General features: G+C 46.1%; 1 pseudogene; it reads right to left on the bottom strand.

Annotated features, from left to right (window-relative positions):
* Positions 1 to 6,126: 6,126 nt before the first annotated feature.
* LOC136650246 (5S ribosomal RNA) lies at positions 6,127 to 6,247 on the bottom strand (annotated as a pseudogene).
* Between the last annotated feature and the right edge of the window lie 1,373 nt (positions 6,248 to 7,620).

The raw sequence follows: 7,620 nt of genomic DNA, 5'->3' as shown, positions 1-7,620 counted from the left end.
CTGTGTCCTGGTGCCCTGCCCTGGATCTGACACTCTAAGGTAGCCTACCTCTAAAACCAGGAGCTTGCACATACCTATCGTGACTTGTAACCCGGGATGGACTTTCCCTCCAAAAATTTGTCCAGTCCCCAGTTGGCTTCCCGTTGGCAACCAACATAGTGAGTCATCAAAGAGGATGACTTTGGGTCTTCCCATCTGCCAGTTCCCTGGAAAAGGAACTTCTCAGCTATGAAGAAAGTCTGTGTTGGAATATGTAGCAATGCTTTATTGTCACCCCTGTACCAGCAGGGGGCAGTGAAGTTAGTTAGATATTGGTAGGGGGACAATATTTCTATATTCTCCAGGAATGCATGTTCTTTGGTTACCCAGAGTGGTACTCTTAGGTCATACGTCCTTCTGGTCTCTCATTTTCCCACCTCTAGAAGAGAAATGATGAAAGAATTCACATCTGTTCTCAAGTAGCTGAACAGAAGCTGGAGGATTCACCTCCGTTCTTTGCTATAAAGATGCATTTCCTTAGATAAAACTATGACTTTTGAATGAGAGCCTCATGTAAAGCTCTCTATCTAGATTTTCCTATGCAGTGTGCCTTGTTTTACCTCTGACAACAGCCTGTCCCTTTGCCACTTAAAGGACTGTGAAGGTGGGGAGTGGTCTCCAAGGACACAAGAAGATCCCTGGTTCATGTTTCCAACAATAGCCAACCAGGTGCTTGGGGAAAAGTACACACATCCCATCCTGTCCATGCTCAGAGCCAATTCCACCACATACAAGTATCCTGGGGGGCTGTCCCACTGCAACCAAAAGAATTGTTTGGAGGATGGAACTGAGATCTGATGTCATCTGTCCTTGAAGCCTATGCACCCCAACCCTCCTACGTCCTCCCATCTGAACATACATCATGGCTTCCAACATGTAATCCATCAATGTAGATGATATTCCATTGTAATTCTTTATTTTGCCCATGGAAATTCTGGGTTGTACATCTGAGGCTGGACCATAGAACCAGCTGAAATTGACAAAAGTACTTTATCTCCATAAGAACATGGACAATTTCTCAGACTATTGTGGATAGTGGCACACATTTTATATTTTTTTAAAGTGGATAGTGAATTATATCTCGTGAACGGATGCCTGTCTGAAGAATATGACAAATGCTGAGTTCAACCTGAACGTGCATTTAAACCAAATAATTATGGCTATTTACTGGGATGGTGTGTTGGGAAGGATGGATGGTGTATTGTAAAACAAAGAGATGGCTTCATAAATTTCATTAATCCAGATGTCCTTCTTCTGCTAAGTTACAAAATTGTTCAGTCTTCTGATTTACCAGGCAGACCATAAATAAAATTACTCTCTTCTGTCTCTTGGTATTGGCTGGTCGCAGTGTTCCTGATAACATTAAAACAAATGATACCACTAAAAATCAACACTTTCTATAAATGGAGTTCTGTAAATGGATTTTGAGAGTTGGACTGAATATACATGGGGCTTATTGATACTTCCAAAGGAAGGGTGAGCCAAAAGTTCTCAACTAAGAACTTCAAGGTCAAATATATCAATTTTTGTGTGTGTGTGGATGTGAATGTGTGTAATGGGAGGGATGAACCTTCCCATAGGGCTCCATACACTTGCAGCTGGGGGGAGGGACCTCCTTCTCGGGTGCTTTTGGGGAGTTGCATTCATTGGACACCATTCTGATGTCGTTGGAGTCCTCTCAGCCTGCCTTTTCCGACAGACTAAGGCAAGTGCACCTACTCACGAGTAAATGCGCGATACGGCTCACTTTCACTTTCCATAGGGCTCCATGCATTTTAAATTCTGGTTTTTTGGCCATAACTTTTGAAGGAAAGGAGCTCTCTCAATGGGGTTTTCTGCATTGTGTTCCGCTGGTCATTCCGCATCCAATGTATGGCACGATGCGGTAGCTCCTAACCCCACGATGTTAGCGCGTCACCCCCGGGGCGCATCACCCCCTCAGGGCGTCACCCAGTGCAGCCCGCACCCACCGCACCCCCCTAGCAATGCCTCTGAGTGGAACAGCTTGCTGAGTGATTTTCACTGGAGATTTTCTAGCAGAGTCTTGACAAGCACCTGCAGGAGATACTGTAGGAGAATTTCCTGCTCTGAGCAGGGGGTTGGACTAGATGACCTTGTGGCTACCTTCCAATTCCAGGATTCTATGAAAACAAGAAAAACCACTGCAGGAGCCTGAATAATGAGTTCCATGTACATTTGGCCAGATTAGAATATTTAGTGTAAAGATGGCAAGAGTGGAATATTTAGTTTATTGATTGTATTAAAATATTGATATTAATCCTGTTGAATTCAAAAGATCTATAGCAGGGGTCTCCAAACCCCAGCCCAGGGGCGAAATGCGGCCCACAGCGAGGCTCTGTCTGGCCTCTGATCCCCTGAGAGCCTCTGGCCCACTAGACCAAACACAACCAGAGTTGTGCTTGTGGGGTGGGGGAATGGGGGTCCATTTAAGTGTGTTCTTTATTTCTTGGGTTATGTTCATGCTTGGAGAAGTCCTGGACATTTGAGCCTATTCTTTTATTCATTCATTTAAGTTCCATCTCCAAAGTATTTATTTAAATTTTATATTTAATTTTGTTTTCTGGCCCTTGACACTGTACCAGATATTTGATGTGGCCAAAAAGTTTAGAGAACCCCTGATCTATAGGATGGCTTACAAAATCTAAACTCCACAGTACAAAAATAAAACCAATAAACTACAGAATAGGAACAAGAAATGAAAACCTCTTCACTGAAACAGCAATATAGCACCTGGCTGGAAGAGTAAAGCAAACACACCAGCTCTACTCAAATACAACTCAGCTCCAAAGTTCCTCTGAAAAGAACTGTCTCCACCTGATGACTGAAGAGGCTGAACTGGTGATATTATTGGCAACAGAATGCTTCTCTGCAAGTCAGTGAAGTGAGTTCATTTAGAACAGGGGTGCTCACACTTTTTTGGCTCGAGAGCTACTTTGAAACCCAGCAAGACCCAGAGATCTACCAGGGGGGAAGGAAGCGTCTGACAGACACCCCCTTTAATGTATGGAGCCCCTGCTGGAGTCTAGTCAGTTTTGTCAGTTTTGTTGCTGCATGCCTGAAGAGCAGCTAAAGTGTCAGTTTCAGTGTCAGTTTAGTATCAGCTAAATATGTCAGTTTCGTCTAGTCACTAGACGAAACTGACATATTAATAGTTTGGAGAGACAGGGTTCCGCGATCTACTCATTTTGCCTCGCGATCTACCGGTAGATCGCGATCCACCTATTGAGCACCCCTGATTTAGAAGGAAATGACCAAGGGCAGGAGATATGTCAGGCTAGTTAGGCTTTGTCTCTCATCAGACCTTAATCCCTGGAGTGGTCGTCCAGTGGTCTGACTCACTCTGGCATAAAGTTTGAAGGGGGACACAGAATTTGGGGAAATCAATAGACCAGTGCATACAGTGAACAGGGATGGGTAGGGAGGTTATGGCTCAGGGTGGGATACCATTAACCACTCAACCATTGTACACTCTCAACCTTCCCTAAGAACATAAGAACAGCCCCACTGGATCAGGCCATAGGCCCATCTAGTCCAGCTTCCTCTATCTCACAGCAGCCCACCAAATGCCCCAGGGAGCACACCAGATAACAAGAGACCTCATCCTGGTGCCCTCCCCTGCATCTGGCCTTCTGACATAGCCCATTTGTAAAATCAGGAGGTTGCGCATACACATCATGGCTTGTACCCCGTAATGGATTTTTCCTCCAGAAACTTGTCCAATCCCCTTTTAAAGGCGTCCAGGCCAGATGCCATCACCACATCCTGTGGCAAGGAGTTCCACAGACCAACCACACTCTGAGCAAAGAAATATTTTCTCTTGTCTGTTCTAACTCTCCCAACACTCAATTTTAGTGGATGTCCCCTGGTTCTGGTCACCCTTTTTAAAGGTGATGGAATTCACCTGTCTGAGCAGGGTGCAGATTTATTTTTAGAGGGTGTGAGGAGAGCTTGAGGGCTCCTTTAAGTGTCCATAGGGTTTGGGTAGGCCAAGCTCCATGCATGTTGCAGGTAGGGATGAGGCTCAGGGACTGGTGTGCATCTTAAGTGCAGTGGACAATGTGGGGAGGGGGCAGCCAGAACCAGTCCCAACAGACTTCTCAGCTTATGGATGCTGACTGGGAATTCCTTGGCTATGGAGAATGCAATCAACCTCCAAGGCTTCACAACTTTAGGGGGACAGTACAATTTGGATCTTTCCCAAGCCTCTAGAGGGGTGGGTGAAGAGCTGCTAGAAACCATAAGTGTCGAACCAGAACGGGAAAGCTCACAGAGGGAGTAGATAGCAGTTGGCTGTCTCCCCCAAGAAGGGAACCCACCAAAAGGGGATAGCATTTTAGCATAGTTCAAACTCCTGCAAGTTCTCTCTGTACATATTTTCAATAAATTGTGGCCTGTTGAAAACCAAAATGTGTCACACACATTGGGGTGTGTGATGGCAAATGCTAAGGCTGGTTCCAGGAGTCTCTCATTCACCTGTTGGTATTTGGGTCACTTCTGTTTTCACCAGGCAATAGATTTCCCTTGTGTTGGTGTGTCAGATTCTGCAAAGTAATTGGATTTTGATTATACTTTCTTAATTTGCAAAGAAGAGGCAGGTTCATTCAAGTTGAACAACCCCATCAGGGAGTCCTAGAAATCTCATCATGGCGGTGGGCATGATGAGAAAGAAGAAAGGACTACAACCTCTAGCATAAAATTAATTGTCTCCAGCAAAAGCAGTAGGAATGTCAGCTTTTCATTATTAAAACATGGCAAGCAAGTTCCTAGCCCTGATGAGTTTAGAGATAAAGGCAGGGAAAATATTAGCAATTTGTTGAATGCTGAACAGCTAAACCTCCAACTTCAGTGACAGGATGCCTCCAAACATCAGTTTCAAGGGAGCATATCTGCAATGGTGTTGCTAAGGGGGGGTAGAGGGGATACATTACCCCGGGCACCACATCTTTATGGGGTGCCAACTTGTACCCCCAATGCCAGATCCAGAGGCATCTGGAAGGTACCATTCTAAGGGCACAATCCTAACAAACTTTCTAGCAGCGAGGTAAGGGCAATGCAGCTCTGAGATAAGGGAACAAAAATTCCTTTACCTTGAGGAGGTCTCTGGGACTACCACCCAACTGCAGGATGCAGCACATGCCCTGTTGGCACAGCTATGTCAGAGCAGGAAAGTTGGTTAGGATTTGGGCCTAAGGCTGCAATCCTAACCATACTTTCCTGAGAGTAAGCCCCATAGAACAAAATAGGACTTACTTCTGAGTAGATCTGGTTAGGATTGTGTCTTTCAGGAGGCCATCCAAGGCTTGGGGATGCTGCGCACAGCATCCTAGGCCCTGAAAGACCTCCTGGAGGCCTTAGAAAGAAACTTCTGATTTTCACAAAAACTGGAAGTGCCTTTCTAAGGTCTCTAGGAGGCCTTCTGAGGCACATGTGGCCTCTCCCCACCTTAGACCACCTTCTGGATGCACATGGGGGATGTTCTGGCTATCTGGCCCCTGGGAGGTTTTAAAATTTTTTTTGCTCTCAGGTGCTAAATCCCTTAGCTACACCACCGAAGGTGTGACAGGGGGATGGCCTTTATTGCTTGCAATTTATCCACAGGTCTTTGGTTGCTGATCTGATCCTGCAGGGCTTTTCTTATGGCCAGCTTCACTGGTTGGCAACCTTCAGTCTTGAAAGACTATGGCAGGGGTGCTCAATAGGTGGATCGCGATCTACCGGTAGATCGCGAGGCAAAATGAGTAGATTGCGGAGTGCCGACCCCCCCCTTCAGGTGCCTCTGGGAGGAAATGCCGGGAGTAAGGCCCATTGTACTCAATGGGGCTTACTCCCAGTTAAGTGTGGCTAGGATTGCACCCTCACAGCCTAATCCTAGGCATGTCTACTCAGGAGTAAGTCCTGTTATACTCAGTGGGGCTCAAGGTACACCAACATACATTGTACACATAAATGTTATACGTTATGATGGCGTGAACATTGTAAAAAAAACTCTGGTAGATCTCCGGGCCTTGCTGGGTTTCAAAGTAGCTCTCGAGCCAAAAAAGTGTGAGCACCCCGGACTATGGTATAAGCCTACAGCACCCAGTATTCCCAGGCGGTCTCCCATCCAAGTACTAACCAGGCCTGACCCTGCTTAGCTTCCAAGATCAGACAAGATTGGGCATGTGCAGGGTACAAGTTTGCAGCAACCTATACCCTTACATGCACTTCCTGTCACTGAGACAAATGCCACCCTCAGCTCGCAGTGTGCAAAAGACATGTTGAGTCTGGGGTGTATATGTTGGCTCAGCCCTCATTTTTTCAACGCCGTGTAAGAGATATTGCCGTGTCTAACAGAGTAGATGTGTTATTCTCCCCCCAACGTAATGTATTGCTTTATCTGTCATAATTGTTGTCGCCTTGTGCAGGTGTGTTCTGCTCAAGAACTAGGTCAGGTTTATATTTGTTCTAAGGGGCAGGTTTGGAGCTGATCTGTTGCTCCTGTATCCCCACTTGGTGCTGAATGATTTTGGCAACCTGATTGTGTCTGGCAAGATATTCTGTGTTGCAGAAGGCAGAGCTGCAGTGGTGATTACCTTGTTCCTAATTTATCTATGCATTTTCTACAAGGCCCTGGATCTGCAGTCTTTGTTACCATATTTTTGATGGTTATGGGTTGCAATTATAGAACCTGGAACAGCAGTGATAAAACCTCCCATGTCTATTTCAGATTGCCATCTTTCTTTGCCAGTTCACGGAGGGGGCTCATCCCCATTTCTTCTGCAGGGGCTTTCAGAACATTTCAGACTTTCTGTGCTTTCATTTATCGACCAAACCACATGCTAAGCAAAATGCGTCATTCAAAGCCATGGCAAAGTGGAGAATCAGGTTTACGCACATCTGACATGCACAGGCCAAACTTGCTTGGCTCGTTGTGTAGTGCAGGGCTGAAGGGGGACATGCAGTCAGCCTGTTGGTGCCTGTTGCTTAGGGGTAGGGCCTGCTGACCCCTAGTCAGTTGGCAACCTGTGAAACATCTTCTCTGCCTGGCTCCACAATTTTAACCCTGTGCAACTTTCTCTCTGTACAATCTGCTGGTTGCCCTTTGGAGAGAGGAAGAAATTTTTTGCTCTCTGCTTGACTGGCCTTGGAAGGAAGCTTTTTTCACTTAACAGGAAGCATTGTTTCCCTGTCGTAGCACTTGCAGTGCAGAACTTGCTTCCAGAACTTACTGGAAGTCCTGCTTTTTCCTCCTATCTCACAGGTCTCCAAACCCCAGCCTAGGGGCCAAATCTGGCTCATGGCAAGCCTTTTTCAGGCCTGTGGCCAGTCTCTGGTCCACTGAGAGTCTTTCAGCAACTAGAGCTGTGCTCTGGTTGTGTCCAGAGTGTGTTCTGAGGGCTGGGGAGGTGGGGGAATGGGGGTCCATTTGAGTGTGTGCTTTAATTCTGTGGTGTGTGTTGGTGCTTGAAGAAATCTTGATGCATTTCTTTAAATTTTATATTCTATTTTTTTTTTTTCCGGCCCTTGACAATGTGCCGGATATTTGGTGCGGCCCTCTGGCCAAAACATTTGGAGACCCCT

Source organism: Tiliqua scincoides, chromosome 4, assembly GCF_035046505.1.
Source record: "Tiliqua scincoides isolate rTilSci1 chromosome 4, rTilSci1.hap2, whole genome shotgun sequence".
Lineage (NCBI taxonomy): Eukaryota > Metazoa > Chordata > Lepidosauria > Squamata > Scincidae > Tiliqua > Tiliqua scincoides.
This window is presented reverse-complemented; position numbering and strand designations above follow the sequence as displayed.